At 42.2% G+C, this 16,873-nt stretch overlaps 1 protein-coding gene across 4 annotated transcripts in view; it reads right to left on the minus strand.

Annotated features, from left to right (window-relative positions):
* The window catches only part of NUP93 (nucleoporin 93), an 89,783-nt gene that overhangs the window by 35,905 nt on the left and 37,005 nt on the right, over nt 1-16,873 (minus strand). The window contains exon 1 of one of the 4 annotated variants that reach the window (XM_077309849.1): nt 12,870-13,132. The exons of 2 other annotated variants lie outside the window; for them this stretch is intronic. The gene's annotated coding sequence lies outside the window, so the exon portion shown is untranslated. Of the gene's footprint in view, nt 1-12,443; nt 12,541-12,869; nt 13,133-16,873 lie in introns of those variants that run through there. One more of the 4 variants, XM_077309850.1, reaches the window with a different exon arrangement.

Here is a 16,873-nt window from a genome sequence, read left to right on the forward strand (position 1 = left end):
AATGATTTCAGCCAATGGAAGGGGAAGCATTGTTGCTGATTTCCATTTCCCACTGCAGACCCCTAAGTCTCTGGTGACACTGTTCTGGGCCCTCCAGAAGTACAGCATTTCAAGGAGACTTACAGCTGGAGGGAGGAGGGACAAACCCCATGTGCCAACCAAAAGTGCCTGTAAGCACCCTGAACATGGATATAACTGGGAATCAAAATTCCTAATCTAACGTTTCCACAGTTTGCACAAAAGGAAGAACACAGTGTAGGCCACTAAGAAAACTGCTGATTCCTCCCTGCGTGGTTTATTCCAAGTAGGACGACCAATAGACAGAGCTCATACAGAGCTATGCAGACAGAAGGCTTGATTCTCTATGGCCAGGATGTAAATTTACCTTGGACCCCAATGATGGCCCTTAATTACTCCTTCACCTTTTCTCTTGGGAGTCCATGCTATTGATTTAAAAAGCAGAGCCTTTTGTGGCGCAGAGTGGTAAGGCAGCAGACATGCAGTCTGAAAGCTCTGCAGCCGGCTCAAGGTTGACTCAGCCTTCCATCCTTCCGAGGTTGGTAAAATGAGTACCCAGCTTGCTGGGGGGTAAACGGTAATGACTGGAGAAGGCACTGGCAAACAACCCCGTATTGAGTCTGCCATGAAAACGCTAGAGGGCGTCACCTCAAGGGTCAGACATGACCTGGTGCTTGCACAGGGGTTACCTTTACCTTTATGTTATTCCTAAAGGTAAAGGTAAAGGTATCCCCTGTGCAAGCACCGAGTCATGTCTGACCCTTGGGGTGACGCCCTCCAGCGTTTTCATGGCAGACTCAATACAGGGTGGTTTGCCAGTGCCTTCCCCAATGTTATTCCTAGGGATACTATTGTCCTCCACCTTTGACGGTGGGTGGCCTGGACCTACCCAACAGACTGCAGAAAAGCACTATGGATCTCTGAGTGGTGCATTCCGACATTCACTGCACTCCCTCAAATCCTTGCCATACCCAAGCCCTCCCACCATATACACTTTCCTGGTAACAGCACTTTTGCTAGGTTTCAACAACTCTCCCAATATTTGGTGATTCCTTATGCTTACTTTTTCAGAGTCTACACTAGTGGAATTCTGTACCAGGAGTTTACCTCTCAGGCCCAGTTCAGCATCTAAATCAGATTTTCCAGGTTTTTAGCATTTTAATGCAAGTCCCTCGACTTTGTGGCTGCTCACTATGTTGGAGGATATAGAAGTAATGCATGCAGCAGTTTGCTTGTTTCAAGGGCAAACATTCTGGCCATCTCCACAAGGGTTATCTCCCCCTGGTTCAATGCCTTTGGGAAGCAGGTTTCTTTCCTGCTTCCCCACAGCATCGTGATGCATTTGCACACCTCCTGAGGTTTCCCTGGCTTTTCTCCAATCTTTCTCAAACCCGCTGTCCTGCCCGCACGGCAGCCATTTCCTCCGTCTCTCTCTGCAGCAGCCATTTCCTCCTGCTGCTGGGTGAAGGGGGGAGGCTTTAAATTCCTGCCCTCTCCAGAAGCAGATACTAGAATCCCATTATATCAATATGATGCCGTTTTTTTTTAAAGTGTCAATCTCCTTCCGTTGCAGAAATGTACAGGGAAAGGCACAGCTCTGCAACAGAAGACCCTGGGGACTAACTTTTTTTTAACGTGAACAATCTCACAGCGCAGTTCTCTTAGAGCTCTCTAGGTCCCAACTACTTCACAGAGTGTCTGTTGATGGGAGAGAAAGGGAAGGTGTTTGTGAAATAAAAAACGCTTCCATCTTAACATTAGCCTTGATTCCTATTTGCTGGCTGCCACTTTTAGAAGGGCACGGGAAGGTCGAGCAGATTAAAGCAAACCTGCTCTGCTGGTTGGCAGAAGTCACTGGAAGTGGGGAAAAGAAGCTGTCTAAAATTCAAATGCCCCTGAGATTCGTATACTATAGGGGGAGTGAGTGTGCCTGAACACTTGTCATGTGGTGCCATGTGGAAGTCCCAAAACAATCTACATGAAGTGATCTGGAGACAAAATCTCAAGGAAAAAAGCCGAAACGATAAATGGAAAATGGGCTTGGTTCCTAAATAGTTTTATACACAAGAGATATGAGAGTATTAGGAACAAAATAAGACAGGCTGAGAATGATTAAATCTCACATGAAGGTCTTTTCCTTTGCAGAATTTACATCAAATCTCTTATAATCGGTTCACAAAGCAAACAAGCAGGACAGACCATATGCCAAGGCTGGGATGAAGGTTAAAGATCTCTGGGAATGACATAAACAGTTCAGGACTACCTGGCTGCAGATCTTAACAATATCTGTCCAGAGTCTTGGGATTTTAGACTTTCCTTCCAATAGGCCACAATTCTGTCTTCAAATAATCAAATTGTATAATTGTAATTGTATCATTCTGCATCACTGTGTGAATAGTATAACACAAGGTTTGCTGCATAGAGACTGTAAAAGGAATGAGGGTTGCTTCCATCTTCTTTTTTCTAAAGACCTTGTTATATTTGTTCCTTATGAGATGCAAGCAAATCTTATGATGGATAGGCAACGTAACTCAATATGTCAATTAGAACACGTCATTTGTTACAAAGGCTCAATGTTTAGAAACAGACAAATAACCAGGGACATCAACCAACAAAAGAATTTTAATTGATGAGCTGGTAAAAGGCCAGATGATTAATCAATTAAATTTTAATAAATGTGCTCATTAGCAGATTACTGCAGGTGCTTTTCTTCTCCAGGTTCAGGAGGAAGCGTTAGATAATTTAATAAAAAAGTATTCACAAGGAAAAAGAGGATGGTTTAGCTCACACTAATGGGAAAATGTGGTTTGCTTCTAAACAAATGAGTGCAGGTGTGCAATTTTAGGGGGTGGTATTCTTCAGTTCACATCTTTTGGATCCTAAAAAAAATTAGGATTCCCCAAAAGAAATCACATCCCAATACCAGTAGAATATTTTGATCTGGAATTTTTCAGAAATCCTGATTTCTTTGAAGTCCACTAGATCTAAAGAAAAAAAAATGCTGAGAAAAATAAACAACAACAAGACTTCTAAAGGCACTCAGCTGGGGCTTTTCTGGATGGTTCCTTTAAACTGGACTGCACAAAAGAGCTGGCCAAACTGCAAATCTTGAGGGGAGAACTACCCTTGCAGACCCCACTGGGGGAATTTGAATTGGCAGTTTCTTTTTCTCCCCCCCCCCCCCCCCACATCCCAATCCTTACTTCACTTGACAAAATAATTGACTGCCCAACAAAACCCAGCCAGGATCCGATCCTGTGAGAAAAGTTCTCTCTCCAAGCACAGCTGGGGCTTTGCTGGATAGCCTGGTTTAAACCAGACTGCCCAACAGAATTCACCAAAGAGAAGCTGGCCCCATGATCTGGTGATCTGCAGCTAGCAGATTGTTCCCTGCGGCACAGCAGCTTCTGGAGATGGCTTCTCCTGCAAGCCGGTTTCAACCCGGCTCTACAAGAAGCCAGCTCCAAGCTGAGCCAGAGGAAACAGCCTGCTTCCCCTGGCAAAGCTGATCCTTGGGCTGTTTTCTGCAGTACCTTTAAATTTTAAAAGGTCTGCAGTAGAAGCCTAAAACATCTGAGAGGTGGGAGCAATCTGCTCCCGGATTTCCACTATTCAGGTCTACTGATAATTCTTTAAAATATCTGGAATGGGAATTCCTCCCACCCCCAGTTTCACCAAGAAATCCCAGATACATTTGGGAAGATGACTATACCAGAAAAATACCACTACTAATAATAAAAGTTCTTTTTTACACCCTGCTTTTTACTACCTGAAGGAGTCTCAAAGCAGTTTACAATCGCCTTCCCTTCCTCTCCCCTGTGAGGTAGGTGAGGCTGGGACAGCTCTGAAAGGACTGAACAGCTTTATCAGTGCTGTGGCAGGCCCAAGGTCACCAAGCTGGCTGCATATGGAGGAGTGGGGGAATCAAACATGACTTGCCAGATTAAAAGCCGCTGCTCTTAACCACTGTACCACATAAGGTACCTTGGGGTAAATTTTCAGCTTGGGTAGATCTGACTGTACACCTCTACAAATGAGCCTGCAAGATACCTACACATTACCTTCCACTTTATATTGGCTATTTACTACATTTTTTATCCTACCCTGACTTCAAGGATTCTTACCCTCCTTCCCATTTTGTTTACATGATAGTGTTTTGTCAAACTGTTTATATACACACACATACATGCCAAGAGCTGTTTTTTTTATACTCTGCTTTTCTCTACCCTGAAAGCCTCTTGTGGCGCAGAGTGGTAAGGCAGCAGACATGCAGTCTGAAAGCTCTGCCCATGAGGTTGGGAGTTCAATCCCAGCAGCCGGCTCAAGGTTTACTCAGCCTTCCATCCTTCCGAGGTTGGTAAAATGAGTACCCAGCTTGCTGGGGGGTAAACAGTAATGACTGGGGAAGGGAATGGCAAACACCCCATATTGAGTCTGCCATGAAAACGCTGGAGGGCATCACCCCAAGGGTAAGACATGACCCAGTGCTTGCACCTTTACCTTTACCTTTTTCTCTACGCTAAGAAGTCTCAAAGCAGTTTGCAATAAATTTTCCTCTCCCCACAACAGGTATCATGTGAGGTAGGTGGGGCTGAGAGGTTTTCGAGATAATTGTGACTGGCCCAAGGTCACCCAGCAGGTAAAGGAAGAGTGGGGAATCGAGTCCAGTTCTCCAGGTTAGAGTGTGCCACTCTTAACCACTATACCATGCTGGCTCTACAAAGAGACCTTTGTAATTAATGTAAACAAGTGGCCAATCCCTGCTATGCAAATATGGCATTTCCGGTTACTCTGGAGTTGACAGTGGGTAAAAACTGAATTTGCATCACTAGTGGTGTAAGTGCATTTCTACAGTGGGTTTGTCGCCAAAAGTGTGTATGCCTAGAAGTGCTTTTTGATTGTCCTCCTAAAAATAACTGCCTGAAAAACCAAGTTTTACATCTTTCCTGGAAGACACTGGGGCTTATGACCAGCCTCTTCTTGGCTCCGAACTTCATTTTGTTCCGAATACCTCTCTGTGGGGGGCTTGACATCTATGCTTGGCATATGACAAGTGGCCATCATAGTTATGTGTTTTTTGTTTTGTTTTTTCTCAGGGGGCTGCAGGGTGGAGCTCTTTTCCAGCGTTTCAGCGTAGGCTTGAAGGAACACATCTATCTATCTAGTTCACATAAAATATTAATGTTCATGGGATGAGAGTCCAGACCCTCTAACGTTACATCCACATACTTACTAAAATGAGAACAAGCTTCTGTTTAAAGAAGTGGCTCTTGGAAAGAACACAACGCAAGCCATGTTCTGACATTATCCCATCAGAAGCAAAGGCAGTACACACAGTACCTTTCCCTAAGAAATGCCTGTGCAGCTTTTGATATGCTGTAGTTGAACACTTGTGGCTTTTGTCCCCAGTGGGGAAAGGCAGGATTAAGATGTTCAAATAAGTAGGCCAGCCTCAGAAAACATCTACCCTAAATGGGACTGCTCCTGCCTAGTGGTGCACAAGGCTCTGTTCGCACAAAGAAATGAGCCATAAATCAAGTGGGGCTCTGTTTTGCTTTGCTCACCTTCCTTTCTGGCTCCCAACATTTAAATTATTGTCAGCTCGCTTCATCTTCTGCAGGGAGCTGGCTAAAAGATGTCTAGTTAAGGGATTCTTAGCCAATGATGGCAGCTGAAATGCAAACAATACATGCACGGTAAATCACATTCCAATTTCCACATTACAGCCATTTGTTAAGGCCCCTGCATTCAAGGACAGGCACTTGTGAAGTACTCAAACACGGTTTCGGGGTAAGTATCTTAAGTGTTACGCAGGCACTGCTGCACTTGGATGACAGTCTTGTACAACTATAGGTTCTTGCAGGATTCGGAACAGTTTGGCAAGTGGGGAGAAGTCGTGTATAATGATGACTCTGTACAGGAAGGGAGAGGGAGAGCACGAACTAATGGTAGGATCCAAGTGGAATGCCAAGGCAGGTAGGGCAAGCAAGAGGCCGGACCCCCGTCCCCCGAAAACCCAACTGCTCAAGTGACAGAAGCAGATGCCTGGGACAGCAATATTTTTTAGGATTATGAATAAACTAAAAAGTGGACCTCAGAATTTACTAAATCTTGCAGAGGATTCTGGGGTGTATCTCGTGAATTATGCAGACCAAGCTGGCTGGGATGGTGAAATATCAAGGACTAGACCTGTTCTTCCCATATCACTGAAGACTGTTCCCAGGGCTCCCCCGAGATAGATTTTAACAGTATTGTGGGATGTTAAACACATGGCTTCACATAGCCATGTGCTCGTAAGCCTTCAGAAGATACAAACTGTAAGAACAATTTTGTGTATAATATATTTAATACACATATATGACAGCGATGTTCCTTGTTTGGTGAAACCTACCTTCACAGTCATTAGTCAATTTCTTCAATAAATGTGGTGGCTTCTTTTGTTTTAAAAATGGCGTGCGAAATGGGAGTAGGGAGTGGATTTAAAATCAACAATTCAAAACGAAGGTCAAAGGCAAATATGCCTCAGGATTTAATCTAGCCTGAGCTAGTTAAAACTCAGAAGCTAAGCAGTGTCAGTATTGGGATGAAAAGCCGTCAAGAAAAACCTGCAGAGGAAGGCAACGGCAAACCCATCTCTACTAATCTTTTGCCTTGAAACCCCCCATGGGGTTTGCCGTGAGTGGGTTGCAATCTGATGGCATTTAATAATAATAATAATTAATAAAACTGAACGTTAGAATGTACAGGTAGAAAGGAGACTCCCACTCTATGCAGAAGTGCTTCGAACAGCCTCCTTCTTGCAGGTGCCACCCACCAAGCATTATTGCTGAGCTGTTTCCATTTGTTCCATCAGGGCTCCTCATGAGATCAATTCGAGATCCACACTGAAATGAATGGAAGCTACGTGGCGAGAGTACTTGAAGATCACACCCAATATGCAGTGTGTACCACAACAGCTTTTGCCACTACTGGAAACATAATTAGGGCTCTTCATCTAGCACCGGTTTAAACGTCTTGAAGCAGACAAAGAGTTTGGATTGTCCTAAGCATATGGAGCAAGCTGCCCTCAATCGGTTTGGCACAAGAGACAAGAGACAAAAAATGTCATCTGCGGTAGGAAGGACCAAACATGGTAGAAAACATGAATCGGAAAAGATAGGCAGGACATCAAAGTCGACTCAGAAGAAAAAAGGAAATCATGATGTAGCAGTCTTCTCTATGTTTATAAGTGAAAAGGTTATAACATAAAGTCTAAATGGTCAAACATATGATCAAACATAAACAGTCAACCAAAACGGGATCCTAGGTTAAGTAACCCGCTTTCTGTTCTATCTTCGTCAGTGGTTGCTCTTCCAATATACTGTCATAGTAGTAATCATAGTATTACATTGGCAAAATGCTCATAATCGTCTGGGGATTTCATAAAGGACCTCAAAGTCATCATTTTCCATTTTTATGAGGAAAGGAGCAGCAATGGTCTGGGCAGCCATTTTTCTTCACCTTGGCAAAGCAAGCTCATAGATTTATTTATTTTTATTTATTTTTTATCTGTTCAATAGTATTTCTGAACTCACTCATCTCAAGAGTTTGGTATAGGTATATGAAGACAATCCTACTCAATTCTACTTCCCAGTTAGTTCTACTGAAAGAAATAAAAGTATTTCCTGCACCAATAGATATCTTTGGGCTATTTTTTAAAAAATGGGTAAATTAATGGGGTGCACAAGTACATGCTCAAGATTCTATTTAAAACCCTCTCTCTCTCCCTCCTGTTCAATAAACATACTTGCACTAAGCACACAGCTTAGACATAAAATTAAAAATAAAATTATTTCAAGGATTGAGCTACATAAATATGTGATAAAGCCAGAAAATACAACGGAGGGGGAAATAAAGTTAGTCCCCTTGAGTCTTGGGAGATAAGGTGGGACAGAAATACACCGCAGTTCATGGCGGCTATTGCATGCAAAATTTTAAAAACTGCACAAGTTGAAGTTTTGAAATTTCATAAAGGGTGGTAGGGAAATTCTCCCTCTACCAACTAGCAGCCCATTATTGTGCAGACAACAGACCTCAGTATTTTTGTCCCATTTCATGGTCTCAAGTTAAACTTCTAGTCAATTCAACAGGATCCTGAATATTTCATACTAGGCAAAGAAAAATGATGTTACCAAAAAACTGGACTGCTCGCAGACATTGCTGTCAAGCTGTGCTAGAAGGTTCAGGCCAGTAATGTAATCAGTCTGCATGGTGCTAATCCTTACTGCAATGCTTTGCTCAGAAACTGTTGTATCCAATGGCTTGGAAGATGATGATGCAAAAATCATATTCAGAAGAATAATTTACAGATTAAAGAGAATATTTGGCTTTCCCCTTGGAAGCTCATGGTCCCAACACTAGACAATATATTCATTATAAAATCTGTGGTCTACACAGAGACAAGTGAATAACAAAGCCATATAGCTATAATTTATTTGCTTCATTTATATCCCACCTTTTCCTCCATCGGGGACCCAAATGTGGCTTATATCATTCTCTTCTCCTTTGAGCAACCCTGTGAGGTAGGTTTGAATCAGGGTGTGTGACTGGTCCAAGGTCACCCAGCAAGCTTCCATGGTAGAATGTGGATTGGAACCCAGGTCTTCCATATACTAGTCTGACCCCCTGCTCATAATGGCCACACTGGCTCTCTGTAATTGGGCACCCGGTCCCATCATGCCACATAAATGGCAGCAAGTATCTTGAGAACTAGCACAATGTTATACTGTCAGTTCAACATATACTACCAAGTATGGCAGCACAAGTGGACTATAACTCATGAGATTTCTTTTTCTTCAGATTTCTTCTCCCTTGTAAAATTAACTAGTAGGAGATACAGCCAGGCTTCTAGACACCTAAGCACTGAAGACAGCTGAAAGAAAGCTAGCATGCCTTCTGAGAGCAATGGGAATCAAGTAATTTTAATCAGAATAGGGAAATACCGTTATAAAGCAGAAAGAACAGTTTCACAGATTATATTCCCGGTGCTCCCGGATACTGTTATCCAAATCAATTACACAGATTTAGGGAGGGGAAGAATTAAAATTAATTTGGGTTCCAGGATGGGTCTTATATCAAAGTCATAACTAGCAACACTAATGACTGAAGAGAAGCATCTTCCTCAGAATGAGCAGGAGGGAACGCCCTAAACCGGGCTATTTAACTAATTTCCCCTCATGACGCCATTTTATTGCTTCTTCTGCCATTTTAGTACTGTAGTTACACATATGCATTTGCTCCCCTCAACACAACAGAAATAAATGCTCTCTTCTTCCGGTATCATACAAGTAATCTAGATTATTTTAAAATTATTATGGGCATGTTGCTGCTCATGCAGTGCTTTGGGGTCCAAAGGGCAGGAAAAAAAGGGGGGGCACCACTCTGTTACCCAGAGACCCCGCCTTAATTCACTGCACCCAAATGTGAGTTAGGAATTTTTGCAAAAATTGCCGGAAATATCTCAGCGTTGCAGAATACTAAATGACAGAGTTCATCTTTTCCAACAGAAGGACAGATAAAGGATCCATTACTGAATGTTGTTTTGTTTTTAAAAAAAACTCAGCAAAAAGTAAATTTGTTAAGTAATTTTCAGACAAACACACAGACAAATAGTTTAGCGTGCTGATATTTTTATAATGCCTCTTCTCTATTGACAAAGCTGGAGCCAACACTGTTCTTTTGCAACTGCAGAAAAACCTAATTTCTACAGTCATCATATTGCAAATGCTAACTAGCCTTAGAAATTAACTGATAAAAATCATTATGCATGATTGATCCAATCACTGGTATAGGCAGATCCATTGGTTTCAATGCAACTATATCAATGAATTGCCCCTCCCCCCTTGATTATTACACAGATCTCCCAGAATACTGTCGACTCCCCCCATATATTACTTACAGAGGAAACCAAGAAGCAATTAGCACTATAGCAGATCCCCTATCCGCCTACTCAATTTCTTACACTGGAAGCACCATGCCTCTCTCAACCATTTTCATTCCCATTCATATATCTCCCTCTTAACATCTGGATTCTCTGTCTCTCAAGAAGAACAGCTTATTTGCAGCTTTTCAGAAGCATTTTTCTCAGCTGAGATTTTACAGACCTACACAGTCTTGTACCATTTTATGTGATGCCACCGTTTTTCACATCCTCTAGATTAAAACGTGCTGCGTGTACCTGCAAACAGATGAAAAATGTAAGAGGATTCACATTTCACACCCTTTGATTCAGAACAGCTCTGCTTCTTGACGCTTCCCCAGAGCTAAAACTGAATGGTTTTTTAAATGCTGTGTTTCTCCTGCCCCAAGACAATTCCATGTACCTGCTTGAGGTTCCCTTCTTGGACACACTAAAGATCCTGCAGCTTCTATGGAAATTGAAGAGTTGTAAACCACCACCACCACCCATGTCCACATTTCAAGTACTCTGCATCTGCACACACCAACGCCCACTGACCAGGCAACGCCTGGTTCCAAGAATCTTCCTCAATATATTGTTAGCGTTGAAGTATGATAAATAAGTTAAACGAAGATGCAAAATGCTGAAAAACAAGACACGGATGGGCTCACTCACTGCGGCACTTTGGACAATGCCATTTACTGTACTGTTCTTCGTGACTCAAGGGTTGCAGGGATTTTTGCTGTTGCTACAGTCAAACTTTCAAAGCTAAAGATCTATTTCATTAGGCTGGTACAATCGATGCATGCTGGAATATAACAAAGGAAAAGGCAGGGATCGGAAATGCTGCACTTGCACTGGAAATATAAGGTCTTGTAAAAGAATCAACAGATACAGAACTCCAAGTAGCTCTTATATCAAAATGTTATCTTTTGCATTAACAAAATAATCCAGAAAAAATTATAACTGAACAATGCAGTTCATTACAGTAGCAAGAATGTTGGGAATGAAACATTAGTTTTATTAAGAGGCCATTCTGTAAAACAAATACTATTTCTAAAATCACTTTTAACCAAAAGTTAAGAAAGAGGACATAGCTATGTGTAAATCTGTTTTTTTTATGGACCCGGCTTCTTTATAGTTTATAGTGATATTTCCTTAAAAAGACTTAATTTCAAAATACAAATCATTCATTCATTAAATTAATACAGAAAATTTAACACACTACAGCAGAACTTTAGAAACCGTTCAGCATAACTGTCTAGTAATAACTGCACATTTTAGCCATTCCTGCCATAACAGAAGAAAATTTTTATCAAAAATATATGAAGACATGGCATCTACCACAATGAAATCTCTGGTTTAAACTTTTCACACTTCAGCCGCAAGACTGATATGATAAAGACACACTGAAGACAAAAGGTTTCCATTTTTCCCTTTCAACAGCCTGCATCTCCACACCCTTCCTTTAAAAAAAAATGCCTTACCCATACATGATACAGTAAAAAAAAGAGAGAGAGAGAAAAAAATACATGAACCTAAAGAATTTACACACACAAGCATGAAATCTGTAACTCAGAGATAATCAGGATTTGGTTTTATATGAGCCAGAACTGGTGGTTAGTGAGATTTAACCAGTTTCCCATACATGCTTTTGAACTCTGGCTTCCATTCTCTCCAGACAAAGGAAAATAATTTGCAATACTACTGTGCCAAAACGAAAGAATAATTTAAGCACCTTCTAGATGCTGTCAGTGGCAAGGAGTCTCCCCATCTTTACACATACATTTCATTGTTATCTTCAGGAATTCAAGGGTCCTTTCCATGCTCTCTCTGTGGCAATGGCCCTTCTCTCTCTTTCTCTCTCTCTAGCAATGTCACCACTCAACAGTACTTCTCTGCTAAACTTCTTGCATTTCCCTTGGAACAAGGGACTAGAGCTAGAGGAGATGCTCAAGTATGCACCTTCACGATGCTGGTTTAGAATCTTCAAAGTGGACTAATACTTATCAGCTAACCTTCGCCACATAAGAAGAGATCTAAATACTTCATCAACCCAATTTCCCTAGCTGGAATGCTACCTTACAGAGAAAACAAGATTAAGGATGTGCAGAGAACCCAATAGCAACGGAAAAGCTCACACACACATACATGCACACACACACAAAATCTATTTCCCCCCTCACAGCAGCTAGGAAATTGTAGGCTCAGAATAATGGCTTGAATCCAATACAAAAGTGATCGTGACTTATTGCAATGCATTTTTCCAGTTAATAAAGACAACTAAATTTACTTATGAAAAACGATTTCAGAAAAAAGCATGGACTCTCTTGCTGCTGTAGCCCTTAGTCTAAATCAAAAGCTTCTCCTGTCACAAGTCATACCTGTGTTTCTGAGAGTACAGCACTGGCTTCTTTAAAATAGTCATATCTACACATACGCATTACTGGCACAATGACAGGCACAAATTCATTTCATCAATATTTACCTTTTAAATATATAGCAACCAAGGAAAGGGCATGCATTTAATCAGGTCAGCAGGCTAAAGCTCAGAAACCTGACTTGCCTGACTTTTGCTTAAATTCTAAGAAAATAAGCAGCAGCCAGGATTCTTATAAGAGGCAAGTAAGCAGAGAGCCTTTAAAGCAGACACCAGATGCCCCACCCTTTTGTCTGTTTAGAAGGGGGAGGGAACAGCGAAGGCAAACCTCCCCCCCCCCCAAAAAAACAGATAGCTATTCTGAATTAATTTCCTTCTTACAAACTTACTCATCTGTGTCTTATTTATGGCAAAAAGAAGCTAAGCTGTTTCAGATCAATAGGAAAATATACATATATATATTATATTATCTATATATCGATATAGATTCAAGAAAGCATAACCTGTGGATCACACAATGGAAAAGTTACAAACCTTTTAGGGTTAGCTGCAGCTGCAATACTTTGCTAATGTCTAGCATTTGGGCTCACAGGCAGCTGCGCTCTTCTGCAGCAGCGCTCACGGCATTTCCTCTCAAGGAAAAAAAAATGCAAGCGGAGACAGAGAAGAGTCCGGCAAGACAATGAGAACGCCGCTGTCTCCACAGCTGAGCATGCCTGCCAGCAAAGCATCAGTGGCATTCTGTTCAAGGCTGTTCTACACCAAGGACATCACTGGTGTGAAACCAGTTACTGAAGGGAGTGTTTATAGGTTACAGAAGGATATTTTATTGTTAACGGAATGTACCATCTAAGATTTGAGGGCGGGGAGTGGGGGGAGAAGGAGAGGAAGAAAGGAGATGCAAGCAAAGAGAAAAGATTGTACTTATTCCCAACCCCCCCAACACTGCCAACCCTCCCCCCCCCCAGCCACTGCAATTACTCTGATGTGAATTTTTGATGACTTCCGACATCTTGCATGGTTAATAATCATTTCGGCTGTCATGTTTGGTTAATGTGGAAAATGCATTTGCTGCACTGGAGATGCAGGGCTACGGCCACAGACTGGAACACCAGTTTGTGAAGCTATTCTCTCAACTGAGAGGCATGAATATGCACATTGCTTGAGACCGGGGAGGGGAGGGGGTATAAACTGGGTTATTATATATAGGAACGACTGTGCCATTTGCAGACTCACGGAAGACCCCCCCCCAAAAAAAAGAACCCCCTCTTAAGTTTACATTATTAACATTTATACAGTGTGGACTGGGGTTACCAATTGGCCTCTTTGTTCATTTAAGTCAGTCACACTTGTATTATCTGTGAGGTTTGAAAATTTTGTGGACAATTTGGCTTTTCGATTCTGACGGAATTCACTATCCAGTGAAACAACATACACATACGTGAACCCCGGCATTTCAAGCACAAGCACTGCAAAGTCTATACACATCCTGACACAATGGCATTTTATGAAACAATTATTATTGTTACGCAGCATGTATTTTAAGCTGAACAGCTGCTTGGCATTTATAGGTGGATATGAATACGATCAGGCGAGCTCTTATATCGCTAGATAGGTCTTATATAGAGATATAGATCCTGTGTTGGAAAAGGGTTTCAAAAGCTGCCAGCTGAAATGATGTCTACAATATAATATACCAACATATGCCAGTCATTGTCGCTAACCGGAATTCAATCCCGCAGCAGCTACGCAATTAAAACGGGTGGGTAGGGGGAGTAGAGATGAAAGCATACTAAGGTAGCCAGTCACCCAATGATTCAACTCAGGCCAGTCTTTTCCGGAAATCAGGCGATGGTGCCATCATTACAGTGCAGAAAACCCGAGAAAGATCGAGAAGTGGGTGTTCCCTACCACCGCCCTGTTTCTCCCCACCCTCAAACATAAAAGAAAAATAAGGAACACCCAAGTATTAGCAGATGGAACAGCCAAGTCTTCAGGCTGAAGGGGCAACAAAGAAGCAGTTTGCAGAAATGCAGAAAATGGATCCACGCCCACCTTTCAAAGCCCAACAGAGATTCAGATTCCTCACCCCTTTGATAACCAGACAGTGAACTTCATAAACAAGACTAAAAAGCTTTTTTTAAAAAATTCCATTAAAAAACAATTGTAACGCTGATCCATTGCAAACTGGCTTTTGCGATCAACAAGTTTTGATTTTCATTTACTGGATTCATCACCCCACACCTACTTACCTGGCCACAGGCCAAACAAATACTGCATGAGAACCCAATATCCTAAATAATGTGATCTTTTCATACCTGCTGCCAAAGGAAAGAGCTCCTCTGGGCCTCATGCTGAAAGAGATCACTACATTGGATGCCAGTATGGGACTTGAGGCCTGTGAGGGCTTAATGGGCTTAATGGGTCCAATGCAGCACTTTCAGTACACCCAAAAAATAACAGAAAATGACTGCAGATCAGCAGTGTAATGTGCTATCTGCTATCAGTCCCCATTGGGATGCAGGATGCCGCATTCAGTGTAAGGTGAACAGAACAACAATGGGAAGAAGCTACATTATGGAGAACACATTACAGTAACCAGAAAGACTCCTAAACAGCTAGATGTGACAGGTCCAAAACAGGACTAAAACACTGGTCCTCCCAGGTATGCATAAATTCACTCACATTCTAGAGAATTACTTGCCAAAGTGTTCTACCCTAATGTACATCCCAAGTACCCTCCACACCTAGCAGACTAGTTAAATATGCCAATGGCTGTGAGTGGCTAACAGATGCCTGCATCTATTATTTCCCCGTGAGATGGAAGTCTCTCTCCTTTCCTCCACCTTCCAACTACTCCTGGGATGAAGGATCACTTTGCAGACCAAGCTGCTTCTACAACCCAGTGCCCTGGGCCACAGAAACCAAGCTGGATGCTGGGAAGGTTTCCCCACCCTATGTCACTGATGATAGTCAAGAGGTTACTGTTCCTTGGGTTAATTCATTACTTTCAGTTGTTGTTAGGTGCGAAGTCGTGTCCGACCCATCGCGACCCCATGGACAATGATCCTCCAGGCCTTCCTGTCCTCTACCATTCCCCGGAGTCCATTTAAGCTCGCACCGATTGCGTCTTTACTTTCAGTACTATTATACAAATGATATTAATTGGCATCATACCTCAAAGATACAAGCCAGCACAATTTAATCACCTACGGTGAGCAGCTATTTGTCTTTTGTCCGACACACAGCAGTCATACTCCACAACAAACAATGTACGGCTATCATTTATACAAGTGCTACTTGCATTTACGGAATATGGCAGTTGATAATAACCTTGATGCGGGGGAACTATGCGGTAAGAGCCTTGGACAATTTGTTTTCATGTATATGTGAGGAACAGGAGAAGAATAAACAGGACTAATGACTAAAGAAAGTACATATCGGATTCACGCTGCACACCAGTTCCACATTGGACAAGACACTTGGAGTGAATTTCAGCTGTGGGTAAGCTTTTGAGAGTGAAACAAAACATAATAAAAGCATAGTATAAAATGTTAAAGACGTGATCCTAGTCTCAACAGTGTTGCTGGACACGCTTTGTTACTCTGGCGTATCAACTTCAAAGGCCAAGGGAAGTACAGCTTTGGAGATCACCTCTAAAGGCTTCGGGGTGGTCTTCCTTTGAAATTAGCACCACCTGAGCATCAGCCCACTTGAGGGCAACAGGAAACAATCCAAGGGAAGAGACTCCTTCCTCACCACGAGAAGCCAACCCTCCTTGTTTCAGATCAAACAGAAGCTGCACTCTCTAGACGAAGGTTTGACCCAACAGTCTCAGAGGTGACCCTGAGATCTCTGCTCTTGCCCAGATGTTCTTCAAAAGGGAAATCCAACTAACTGTCATTGCAAGAAAAAATTGTCCAGAATCTCTTTCAAGAGAAGGCAGAAAGGGAAGAAGAATTTCTCTTAAAATGTTTCCATCATTGATGCTGAGAATCTGCATTTATTTACAATCTTTTAAAATGTTACATTATTCTAATGCGTTATTGTATCACTTTTCCTGTTTTATTGCATTAATTTTAATGTAATGTGGTATTTGAATCTGTTATTAACTGCCCCAAGATTGCAAGTCCAAGAGGGGCTGTATGCAAATTAAAGTATAAACAAACAAACAAAATAAAGGAGAAGCAAACGGGGGCAGGGGGAGGTGAATATTAACACCAATATCAATGAACAGTATCAACCGCTAGAGCCGGGTTTTGGCACCAATTTCGTTGCTGCTGCATAAGCAGAATGGAGCACTCTCTCTTCAGATTTGGCAGAAGTTTACAAGAGATGACTGGCAATCAAGTCTGAAGCTGATGATGACAGTTCTGCAAATCAACATGTTTGCAAAGTTTGTGGCACAACGGACTGCAGTGGAGGCAGAGCCCACGGAGAAGGAAGCAGTACCCTTCCCCGTGTTGGCATGGTGGCAGCAAGGGTGGAATTTCCTTCTTTAAGTAGCCGCGAAGGTTGGCACCAGCCTGGGCTGCTGA

The sequence above is a fragment of the Paroedura picta genome, chromosome 14 (assembly GCF_049243985.1).
Source record: "Paroedura picta isolate Pp20150507F chromosome 14, Ppicta_v3.0, whole genome shotgun sequence".
In the NCBI taxonomy this organism is placed as follows: domain Eukaryota; kingdom Metazoa; phylum Chordata; class Lepidosauria; order Squamata; family Gekkonidae; genus Paroedura; species Paroedura picta.